Source organism: Urtica dioica, chromosome 8, assembly GCF_054948205.1.
Source record: "Urtica dioica subsp. dioica isolate 48M chromosome 8, U.dioica_male_clone48M_v1_H2, whole genome shotgun sequence".
Taxonomy (NCBI): Eukaryota; Viridiplantae; Streptophyta; class Magnoliopsida; order Rosales; family Urticaceae; genus Urtica; species Urtica dioica.
This window is the reverse complement of record NC_142763.1, coordinates 14,100,953-14,113,555: the sequence shown is the minus strand read 5'-3', so window position 1 is coordinate 14,113,555 and position 12,603 is coordinate 14,100,953.

Sequence of the window (12,603 nt, the reverse complement as noted above, 5' to 3'; positions counted from 1 at the left end):
GAGATATCCAATGGTTCAAATTTTTATCGTTCTCGTTGAAGTTCTTTTCGATCCCGTCAATACCTAGCACCTCTCCACCACCACAAAAACACGTCAGGTTGTTTAGTGTAATGTTAATCTCTTTTCAAGATTCAATTTTTTTTTTTTTTTTAAATTCAACTAATACGATTTTTAATTTAAATTTCTTAGTCTAGCAACTACGTTCTGTAGAAAACTAAATTATTAAAAAAAATTGCGTACAAGTATCAATTTCTAGTCCGTATCCACAATTTATAACAGTTACACTTTATAATATGAGAGAATTTACGTTTGGTCACACAATGAGGTAATATTGTCACCCCTATTTAGGTAGTTGCTAGAGATTCTATTTTCGCAGTATAATCCCTTAAGTATTACAATCGAAGCTCTGAGAACGGTTTCAAGAATCGATGGAGATTCAAAGTGAACAATGAGCAACAGAGTTTTGGAAGAGAAAAACAAAGAAGACGAAGGAATGAATAAACCTCGCGTCAGTCAATAATGACTTGACGTTTTTCATTAAAACTCAGCTAACCCAATTATTGGGCGTGACACAAACATATATACAGGTAAGAAAAGTACCACGTCAGACTTAAGTCACAACAAACCGACTTAAGTCAAAACGACATAAAAGAAAATAAACGACATAAAAGAAAATAAACGACATAAAAGAAAATAAACTAAACTCAGCAGTCATTTTCAATACGCCCCCTCAAGTTGGAGCAAAGATGTTTCGCAGCTCCATCTTGGACATGAGCACTCGCAACAAAGGAGAAGCCAAAGGCTTAGTTAGAGCATCAGCAATCTGCCCTGATGACTTGACAGGAAGCAACTTCAAATCACCTTCTCGAATGTGATCACGAACAAAGTGCAAGTCAATTTCAATGTGCTTTGTACGCTCATGAAACGCTGGATTCGAAGCAATTTGAATGGCAGCCTGGTTGTCGCAGAATAACGCTGCAGTGTTGCTCTCCTGGACCCTTAGATCAGCAAGTAGTTGTTTTAACCAAAGTAACTCGCTCGTGCATACAGCCGTAGCTCTATATTCTGCTTCTGCAGATGATCTACTGACCGTTGTCTGTTTCTTCGACTTCCAGGAGATAAGGCTATCTCCTAAAAACACACAAAAGCCGGTGATAGATCTCTTTGTATCAGGGCAGGTGGCCCAATCAGCATCTGAGAACCCTGTGAGTCGTGGAGCCGAAAATGCTGAGTAGAAGAGGCCTAGACCTGGCTGAGCTTTGATGTATCTCAATAGATGATGAGCAGCCGAGAGGTGTGTGGACCTTGGTGCAGATATGAACTGACTCAGTTGATGTACCGAATAGGTTATGTCAGGTCTTGTAATGGTGAGATACAAGAGCCTGCCGATCAGCCTCCTGTACACCGTTGGATCCTCAATCAGGTCACCCTGATCTCTGCTTAATGAAGACCTGGGATCCATGGGTGTTTTTGCAGGCTTGCTGTCCAAGAAACCATAGTCAGATAGTATCTGCAGGGCATATTGCCTTTGAGACACTGTAATGCCTGACTTAGCTCTGGCTATCTCAAGACCCAGAAAGTACTTCAGCATTCCCAAGTCCTTCATTTTAAACACCTTCATCAGCTTTGTCTTCACAAGATCAATATGATCCATGCTCAGTCCTGCCACTATGTTGTAGTCAACATAGAGAATAATAGCCACAAAACTTTCTTCGACCCCGGTGGTGAAGAGAGAATAATCAGCTTTTGACTGTTTGAACCCAAGTCCTTCAAGAACCTCAGTGAATTTGATATTCCACTGTCTTGATGCTTGCTTCAAGCCATATATAGATTTGTGCAGCTTGCACACCATCCTAGTATGACTTCCACTGGGTGCTGGCAACTCTTCACCTTGCTGCATGTTGTATCCCAAAGGAATGTCCATGAAGACTTCTTCACTGAGGCTTCCATTAAGGAAAGCATTGTCCACATCCAGCTGGACCAAATGCCAATTTTTGGACGCAGCAAGGGCTAAAAGTAGCTTCACAGACACCAACTTTGCCACTGGTGAGAAAGTATCAAAATAATCCAGCCCCTCCTGTTGAGTGTAGCCTTTTGCCACTAATCTGGCTTTCCTTCTAGCCAAGAGTCCTTCAGCATTGAATTTGTTCTTATATAACCACCTGCATCCTATAGTTCTTTTCCCTTCTGGCAAGGGTACTATGGACCAGGTTTCATTTGCCTTCATGGCATTTAACTCTTCATTCATAGCACTTCTCCAATGTTCATGCTTGGCAGCTTGGTGGTAGTACTCTGGCTCACTTTCCATGGACACAGCCAGCACAAAAGCTCTATAGGTATCTGACAGCCCTTCATAGCTAATCACAGCTGCCAGCTGGTGAGGAGACTTGTGAATTCCTGTTGCCGCCGCCACATCATAGTGGAAATCCTTCAAATAGGAAGGTTTGTGTCTACTTCTAGTTGATCTCCTAACTGCAAGCTCACCTTCTTCAGTTGAGTGTGACTCGTCAATGTCATGCTCTACCTGTTCATCATCACCTGCATTCATCTCAGGTACAGAGATACTAGTAGGACTATGAGAGTTTTTTCTCATGTCAGGTGTTAGGAGGTTACTAGAAGCATAAGGCAGAACTTCATTGTGGTTATTGTGATCAGTGGTTACATAAGGGTCAAGAGTGTTTTCATGATTTTTGCTCTCAAAAGGATAAACATTTTCATGAAAAACAACATCCCTGGATATGAAAACGTCTTTAGTATCCAGGTCATATAACCTATAACCCTTGATCCCATTAGGGTAGCCTATAAACATGCATCTCTTAGCTCTAGGGTCAAACTTGCTTCTGTTGGCTTTCAGGGTGGAGGCAAAAACAAGGCAGCCAAAACTTCTGAGATGATCATAGTTTACAGGTTTGCTTAATAAGGATTCATAGGGAGAGATGTTACCTAGAACTTTCGTAGGTGTCCGGTTGATAATGTAGGTAGCAGTGAGCACACAATCACTCCAAAAATCTGCAGTGACATGAGACTGGAAAAACAAGGACCTGGCTACATTGAGTAAGTGGTGATGTTTGCGCTCCACAACAGAGTTTTGTTGTGGAGTCTCAACACACGAGAATTCATGCACAATCCCTTTTCTTGCAAATAAATCCACAAAAAGTAATTCCTTTGCATTATCAGATCTAAAGCGTTTTATTTGTTTTGAAAACTGGTTTTCAACCATGTTACAAAAGCTTGGAATGATTTGAAGTACGTCAGACTTTTGTCTCATCAAGTAAACCCAAGTGAAACGGCTATGATCATCAACAATGGTCAAGAAATATCTATGACCAGACCTGGAAACAGTATGAAAGGGGCCCCACACATCACAATGTATGAGGTCAAAAGTGGACTCACTTACAGTACTAGAATTAGGAAAAGCCAGTCTTCTTTGTTTAGCCAGAGGACAAATGAGACAAGGGGTACTCTTATCAACATTTTTGAGTTTCAGAACTGTCTTCAAGCTTTCCAGTCTCTCATGAGACAGGTGCCCCAAGCGCGCGTGCCATATGCTAGATGAAATAATGTTGATTGAGGCATCCACCTGAGTCTCTTCATCCTCTGTGCTAAGAACATACAGGTCGCCAATGCATTTACCCCTGCCAATCATCCTCTTCCTGTACATGTCCTGAATCACAAATCCAATATAGGTCAAGGTAACTTCACACTTTAAGTCCTTAGTAACTGTACTCACAGATACTAAATTGAACTTAAAGTTAGGTACGTAGAGAACATCATGCAGGATCAAGGTGGAGTTAATTCTAACATCCCCAAAGTAGTGAACAGGAATACTAGTATAGTTAGGTAAGGTGATACTTGACTTTGTTAGGGGTTTTAGGCACATGAACATGGATCTTGTGTTGCAAATATGTCTTGAAGCTCCTGAATCTAGGATCCATTGCCTAGTGAAACAAGGAACAGCATTAAAGGTTTCAATTAAACAACAAAAACCTGAATTGAAAGAGGTGAGATTGACACTGGATGGGTTAGCCTGAGTGGTGGAGGTAAGCTTCGCCGAGAGATGCTCAATCATTTGGTGAAGTTGCGCATTGGACAAAGATTCCACAGGACTGGCCTCAGCAACATTGGCTTGACTCTTGAAACGAGGAGTATATCCAGGAGGATATCCGTGGATCTTGTAGCACTTCTCTATGGTGTGGCCAGTCATTTTGCAGTGAGTGCAGAATGGCTTATCTTTCTTGGAGGTCTTCTTGACAGTTCCTTCATCGTTGACCGCCATAGCGAGGTTGCTTCCAAGATCCACTGATCTTTCACCATCCTTGATGGATCTTTGCTTCTCGTCTTGAGTGATCATGGCAAAAACCTTGTTGACAGGAATGGGATCCATGATGATGATCTGGCTTCTGATGGTGCTAAAGGCGTCATTCAGGCCCATGAGAAAAGCCATGACGTACTCGTTGTTGACAAACTTCGTCAATTCATGAGATCCGCCACACACGCACTTGCAAGTGCAGATAGGCCTGAAATTATGGAGTTCTTCCCAAAGCGCCTTCAGTTTGGTGAAGTAGGCAGCCACAGATAAGCCTTCTTGGCGCAGATTCGCGATTTGACGTCGGAGCTGGAAAATCCTGGCGCCATTGCTCTGCTGGAACCTTTCCTTAAGATCGTTCCATATGGCTGTCGCCGAGTCGCCGAATTGGATACTAGAAGCAATGTCTTTAGAGACTGAATTGCAGATCCATGAAGTAACAATGTTGTTGTTGCGCATCCAGGAGTTGAGGAGAACGGAATTTTCCGACGTCGGCTTTGTGATGGAGCCGTCAATGAACGCGACTTTGTTCTTCACAGACAACGCCATTAACATAGATCTACTCCATGATGGATAGTTGTCTCCATCAAGAAGCTGAGTGACGATAACAGCACCTGGATTGTCGGAGTGGTGAAGGTAATACGGACTTGTCTGATCATCGATCGGCGATCTTGCAAGCAATTTGTTGTTCTCTTGATCCGCCATGGCTCTGAAGATTGGCTAGGAGGCGTGACACGAGAGATCACAAGAAGAGGATTCTCAGAGGTACAATCGATCAAGAAGAAGCGGATTGAGCTCTGATACCATATTACAATCGAAGCTCTGAGAACGGTTTCAAGAATCGATGGAGATTCAAAGTGAACAATGAGCAACAGAGTTTTGGAAGAGAAAAACAAAGAAGACGAAGGAATGAATAAACCTCGCGTCAGTCAATAATGACTTGACGTTTTTCATTAAAACTCAGCTAACCCAATTATTGGGCGTGACACAAACATATATACAGGTAAGAAAAGTACCACGTCAGACTTAAGTCACAACAAACCGACTTAAGTCAAAACGACATAAAAGAAAATAAACGACATAAAAGAAAATAAACTAAACTCAGCAGTCATTTTCAATATTAAGTAACCATAATGGTTCGAGTTGAAATAGCTTTTGTGTGTGTGTGTGTATAGTATGTGTGTGTGGGTGTTTATATGGTACGTTATTTACAAATAGTTTCTATCATATAAGAAGTATTTTTTTCCGAAATTTAAGACGAACACTACGAGTCTCAAGCTTCCATTATCTATAAAAGTCTTTAACCGTGACAAAATTGAAAAGATAGTGAAACGAAATTACTAAAGTAATAAAAAATAACAATAATTAAAGAAAAAACATGGATTGATCTTCAATACTTCGACGACGAGGACGACGATGCATCGTTGTTTGGATTCCGGTCTTTGGTTTGAGATGTTCTCACATTTTCAGCTTCTCTGTTCATTATGTCAATCTGTAACGCAATACAAATATACAAGAATTTATTTTCAGTCAGTTACACTAATTACTAAAACGGATAAATAATTAAACTGTTCAAATCTGAAATATAATGTTAGTATTTATACTTTAGTTATAAATATATACAAAAATTACATAATATTAAGCAAAAAAAAAAGGATGACATGTGACCAGGCTGAGAAAGAACTCAATGGAGTAAATTTTCTATTATATAATTAGTGGTATTAATTATAATTAGGATTAATTACCTCGTTGGTCATAGCCTGAATGGTTAAATCTGGAGGCGCGTTAGCTGGGTATTGAGCTAAAACATCTGTGTTTTTGCAACCACACATATACCCACTCGTCGATTTTTTTTTCCCATTTTTTTCTTCTTTTTTTCCTCAACATTCAATTCAAAGAACCTAGGAACGCGACGAAGACACACTGATGCCGAGCAAATAAGGCAAGAAATAACCGGGATCACGACCAATCTTCATGCGATTTCCCGTCTTTAATGTGCGATTTTCAGCTCTTTGATTTTGATTATTGTCTCTTTATTTTCTATTATTGCGTTTCTATGTTTAGTTTATTTGGTTACGGGATTTGGGGCATTTGTTGCCTTATAACGGGATGTTTCCTTTATTGTTTGACGTGAATCCTCTATATAAAGGATTGCATATATTTGTAAGAAGTTAGTTTATGATGATATAAAAAAATCGAGCTTTTGCTTGTGAAGTCGAGTTTTATCTCGCAAAGACGTGTTCTTCGTTCTTCCCGTAGTCCGAACTACATCACACACACAAAAGCAAAATTATGAATTTATGGAGACAACTTTATAGTTTTAGAATGAAGTAATAATTTTCAGAAACTTCCGTTTTGTTTATGGTAATATTAGGATAGGGAAACCATGGTCTTTAACTGATTCTTCTGCTAGTTATATATGGTCTTTACTTTTTTCTTCCTTATTATATTTGCAATATTGGCGTATATGCATAACAATTACTTTTTTCTTACTTCCGTTTTAAAAAAAAAAAAAGAAATGCATGCAAGCAATTACTTTCAGAAAATTCCGTGTTGTTTATGGTTATTTTAAAAGAAGGGAAACTTTGGTCTTTAATTGATTATTTCTTAAATGCTAGTTATATATGGTCTTTGCTTTCTTTTTTTTTTCTTTCTTATTATATTTGCAATATTGTCATAAATGTATAACAGCATAATAAATTAATAAAATCTCGTCATCCATTGAGTTGTCTGTAAACTCTTTCTCAAACTTCGCCCTCATTCCAATTGATTTAGTTATAGTTGTTATGTGAGATTTTTCCCATATTAAAAAACATCAAAGCCCAATCCAAACGAGTAAGTATTGTGAGTCCGGTCCAATGAGTACAGCCCGAAATTAAGACAAGGCAGGCTCGCCCTCAAAGGGACACCCCTCCCCTCCTGACGTCAAGGGTCAACCCATGCCTCCATGACATCCAGCCTTAGCATCAAGGGTCGGCTTCCACCCCGACGATGAGGGTCGACCTCCACCCTCTCCTAGCCTCGTCGACGAGGGTCGACTTCCACCTCGACGACGAAGGTCGACCTCCACCCCGGCGACGAGGGTCAACCTCCACCCTCATTATGGAGGCCTCTACTCTCGCCAAAGGCGACCTGCCTCATAATGGCGGCCTCCACTCTCGTCAATGACGACCTGCCTCGTCATGGCGGCCTCCACTCTCGCCGAAGGCGACCTGCCTCATAATGGCGGCCTCTACTCTCGTCAATGACGACCTGCCTCGTCATGGCGGCCTCCACTCTCGCCAAAGGCGACCTGCCTCATAATGGCGGCCTCCACTCTCGTCAATGACGACCTGCCTCATAACGGCGGCCTCCACTCTCGCCAAAGGCGACCTGCCTCATAATGGCGGCCTCCACTCTCCACTCTCGTCAATGACGATCTGCCTCATAATGGCGGCCTCCACTCTCGCCAAAGGCGACCTGTCTCATAATGGCGGCCTCCACTCTCGCCAAAGGCGACCTCCCCCTCATAATGACGGCCTCCCTCATAACGACGGCCTCCTCCCTCATAATGACGGTCTCCCTCTTAACGACGGCCTCCCCTGTCTATTAAATATCAATCAATTTTGTCCATGGAAACAGTAAATCAACATATTATTTACCAAAATAAAGAAAATTCAAGCCAACCCATCTTTTTATGTCACAGAAAAATATAATATCACATTTAAACAATATAAACCTTGTTGCCTTTGTGTATTCTAAAAAAAAAAAACTAAATAACAGCCACTACTCTAATGCATGGAAAAGATAAGCACCAAAGACTAGTCAGAGTGTCCTTTTTGGTTGAAACTCTTGACCAAGCCTTCTTTTGGGTCAGGGTAAGCTTTAATTTTCATGGCTCGCATTAAGTTGCTTTCATTTTCATATTATCCATCATCAAGATTGAAGAGAGCCAATAGTCCAGAATATTAATTTTTGGCGTATAATAAGGTTCGTGGTTTGCAAAGCCAAGAAACTTCTTTCTGGAATCAATTTCCATAGGGAATCATTGTTTTGTTTCAGGCACAGAGCTGCTAGTACCTTTCAGACAGTGGCGGATCCAAACTCGGAAAGAGGGGGGGCCAAAACTGAAATTAGGCTGTAAAAAAAATAAAAAAAATAATTTTAGCCCAAATTTTTTTTTGAGGGGGGGCCCAGGCCACTTGAGCCCACCACCTGGGTCCGCCCCTGCAGTGGCGGACCCACGTTGGTGGCTCAAGAGGCCTGCCCCCCCCCCCCCCCCCCCCCCGCCTTCCGAGTCTGGGTCCGCCACTGCGCCCCTGCTTTCAGATCCCACCACAACAATGATTGAGTAGTTCTTGTTTTTTAAGATGAGAGTTTGAGAAGCCAGCATATTCGATATAGTCTTGTGGCGTGGCATCGACGTGTAAATCATCGAGCGTACGTGGATTATGAAGAGCGGGAAATTAATGGATTGGGTTAGTGATGTGGACGTCCAAAAATTCGTATATAACAAAAAAAAGTGCCGGACGAAAAGGGTATATCTAATTATACAGATTATCTCCAATGGAAGCAACTAAAATAACTTTATTGTTTATTTGGCAATACTATGTCATTTTCAATTTTGTATATTAATATTATGAGTTGTAATGATTATGGCAAAGTAACCAATTCTGACAGCAATGCCAACTATTTTTTAATATATAAAATACTAAACACATTAATGTTTTGAATAGAGTGAGAACCACTTTTAGCAACTTTTGACGCTATCACCAATTTGTATGTAAGATACCACAAATGTTGATGTGGATAAAAATAAATAAACAATATTATTTTTTATGATGTATGAAACAACGTTGCTTGCATTGAAGATGCTCTAACTGGACATATGTGGAAGGCGGTGAGTTTAGACATTAGACACGCGATATTAGTAAGACCACAAATTATTATTGTTGTATTGAGAATTTTGGCGGATATAAAGAACTTTTTGATAATTGATCTATTTTAATGATTTATTATTAGCCCGAGGATGAGAAAGACATCGGCGTTACACGAAATTAAGTGTGGTCGATGATAATTAGTACGTATTATATAAAATTAAAATTATATGTTATCAAAAAATATTTATAAATATCTCGAAGTATGACATTATTCAAAATGAAGAACGTCTTGATTTCACATAATATGAATAATCTCTTCTTCATGTAGAGGTACTATCAGTGTGTAAGAATATTGGGTCTCGTGTGTAACACACGTGTGAAGTCAAGTTTTGTCGTTCTCAAATGAGATGAAGTTAGGAACTTTTTCCAAGGAGGTTAAATATAAATTTGTAACATCGGAGATTATTAATAATTACTTTTTTTAAAATAATTCAATTTATATATCATACATCATATCATCAATTACATTGCACATTTAAGCACAAATTATAAAATCAAATATTCAAACGTCAATAATACGTTTTTTAGGATTGAACCCTTGTCCTTTCGCAGAGGTCACTTCACAGGCAGAAGGTCTTGTCACCCAAGCTAAGCCCTTGGGGATAATATCTATTATTATTATCCAGTGAAAAAATCGATTAAAAATTTATTATTGAAGTTATAAGTTGTAACTATTTTTAAAATAAATTATGGGGTCATTATTCTTTAGAATAAGTAAGGGAATTTGAGGTTAATATATATATATATATATATATATATATATATATATTAATTCGAAACCATTACATCCTCAAGTTGTAACATCAGAATTTGAGGTTAATATATAATTTTTTTTAACTCGAAACCATTACATCCTCAAGTTGTAACATCAATGTTGTAAATCAACAATGCAACATTAAAACATTTGACATATATTATGATATAAAAAATTTGTATGTTTTTCTTAAAGGGAATTGCTGCCGGTATGGGATTGAATCCATAACTCATATTTTAAAGGTGGTGTGAAATTTACCAATAGATCAAACAAGGTATCACAAAAATTTTCTTTGTTAATAAGCAAGATTTATTGTAATAGTTTATTTCATTCAAAGGTTCGTTATAATTAATTAATAGAATTACTTTGATTTCAAGAAAAATAATTGAGAATAGATAGAAAAATTAAATTTTAAATAATAAATATATAGACATAAAAAAAATTAATAAAGGAAAAGCTAGATATATGACTCATTTATACCACTTACGTTGACATTTTAATCTGATTATCTAATTATTAAGAAATATATATAATAATTATCTAATTACGTTTGAGTTTTGCCTATATATCTTTAATATCAAGATAACTGAGCTATAATTTTAAGGGACGGTCTATATTGAATTACTTAGAATAGACTTTCTGAAATAAATAAAATAACAATATAAAACAGTGTACACATATATAGCGCATATAGATATTGATAATATAGTCGTAGACTTAATAGGAATTAGTCAATTAAGACTTAAAGTCTCTAAAACAGTACTCTATTTTTACTGTTAAGTTTTTTACTACCATAAAAGTATCACAGTAAATTGACTATTTATGGTCACAGCAACATAAACCTACAAAGTATAGCTATGTGACCAAATAGCATAAATTCTTATTTACCAATACGAAATGTTGGATAAAATTTTATGGACCCCTTAAACACACGCTCGTTAATTTTGATCGCATATTTCCATATATAACATAATTTCCGTGATGTCCATGTTTTTGTAGGCTCATACGGGAAGTATAATGAAAGTTCTTTGCAACGTTCTTTAAGCTGCATGGCTATATTTTGAAGCAGAGAATTTTTTATTTATTTTGCTATATATGTTTAGCCCCTATTATATATCGACACGTTTCTACTAAAAATGTCCGGAAGTAACTATGGTAGAAAGCTTTTCTTTTTCCCTAATAAAGCCTGGTACGAAACTAGCTAGCTATCAGCTGCTCATTGGCCAATGAATCTTGCAAGCTTTTTTGTTTTTGTTTTTTCTTCAAAATTGTAGAAATCTTGCAAGCTGAGCCCAGTAAAATAAATCTCTCATTGTGACCGTGCTAGTTAGGTATCTGCAATAGATTGTACAAGCACGTGGACCTGGTGGTGTCAAATCATATTTGTCTTTGTGTTGGAGTTATTGTTGGTTTTTTTTTTTTTTTTGGCACAAATATATTATTATAATTCCGTTGTCTTTGTGTTGGATACTTGGATATGGACTCCAAAATTATTATATTTATATGTAATATATTTAATTACTATATCGCCACTATAAGTATCGAGATTATTCCTTGATTTCTGCGATAAACCACTATTTTAATTTATTTTATAAAATATTAATAAATTGATATAAAAGTTTCATGGTTGACTTGTTTTCTTCTACGCCCCTTCATTTTATGTGCTGTAATTGGACGAGTATATATTTCTTATTAGGGGTTTCTAAAGTCTCTCCAAGTTGGAACATCTTGGCAGAATATGCTTTAAGGAATAGATAGTACGCTCGCTTGTGTAATAATGAAAAAAAAAAATATATATATATATATATATATATATGTAGACTTGCATTTGCATGTATTGCGAGCTATCACTACAACAAATCTCACCATTACCGACGATTTTTTTCGTCGCTAATAACCCCATAATCGTCGTTAAATCTCTTTAGCGACGATTTTAGACGATTTTTATCGTCGCTAAATGTCCGTGCCTAAATATATTTAGCGACGAATTAATCGTCGCTAAATATTTACCGACGATATTAGCGACGATTTTTTCGTCCCTAAATGTTTAAACTAGGAGTTTTTTTAATTATTTAGCGACGACTTAATCGTCGCTAATTCCCGCGGGTGAATTTCGCACGCGAATTAGCGACGGTAAAGTCGTCGCTAATAAGTTAATTTTTTAATAATTAGCGACGACATTGTCGTCGCTAATTATTAATTTTTTTTTCAATTTTTTAAATTATTCATTTTTTATGATCGTTAGTTATTATTTTTTTTTTTCGTTTATGAAATTCTAAAATGAAAAATCAAATAAAAATCAAATTATATTATCGAAATGAACTTATATATAAAATACTTGAAATTGAATCGCGGTTTCATTGTTAATAAAGCATTCCTCATCTAATTATGTAAACGGAGAGATATAGCCTCTCATTTCCACTAGAGAAAACAAATAAGACTAAATTTTGAACCACTGACCGTCACAAAGATCTCAATGAACAAAGTATATTCAGCATTACGTAAATATTAAATTAGACGAGGGTCAGCGAAAGTACTTGGCCATCTCGATCGACCTCCTCTCGAACCCGCACTTCTCGTAGAACGCGACGTTCCGATCGCTGCAATCGAGAATCGCCTTGTAA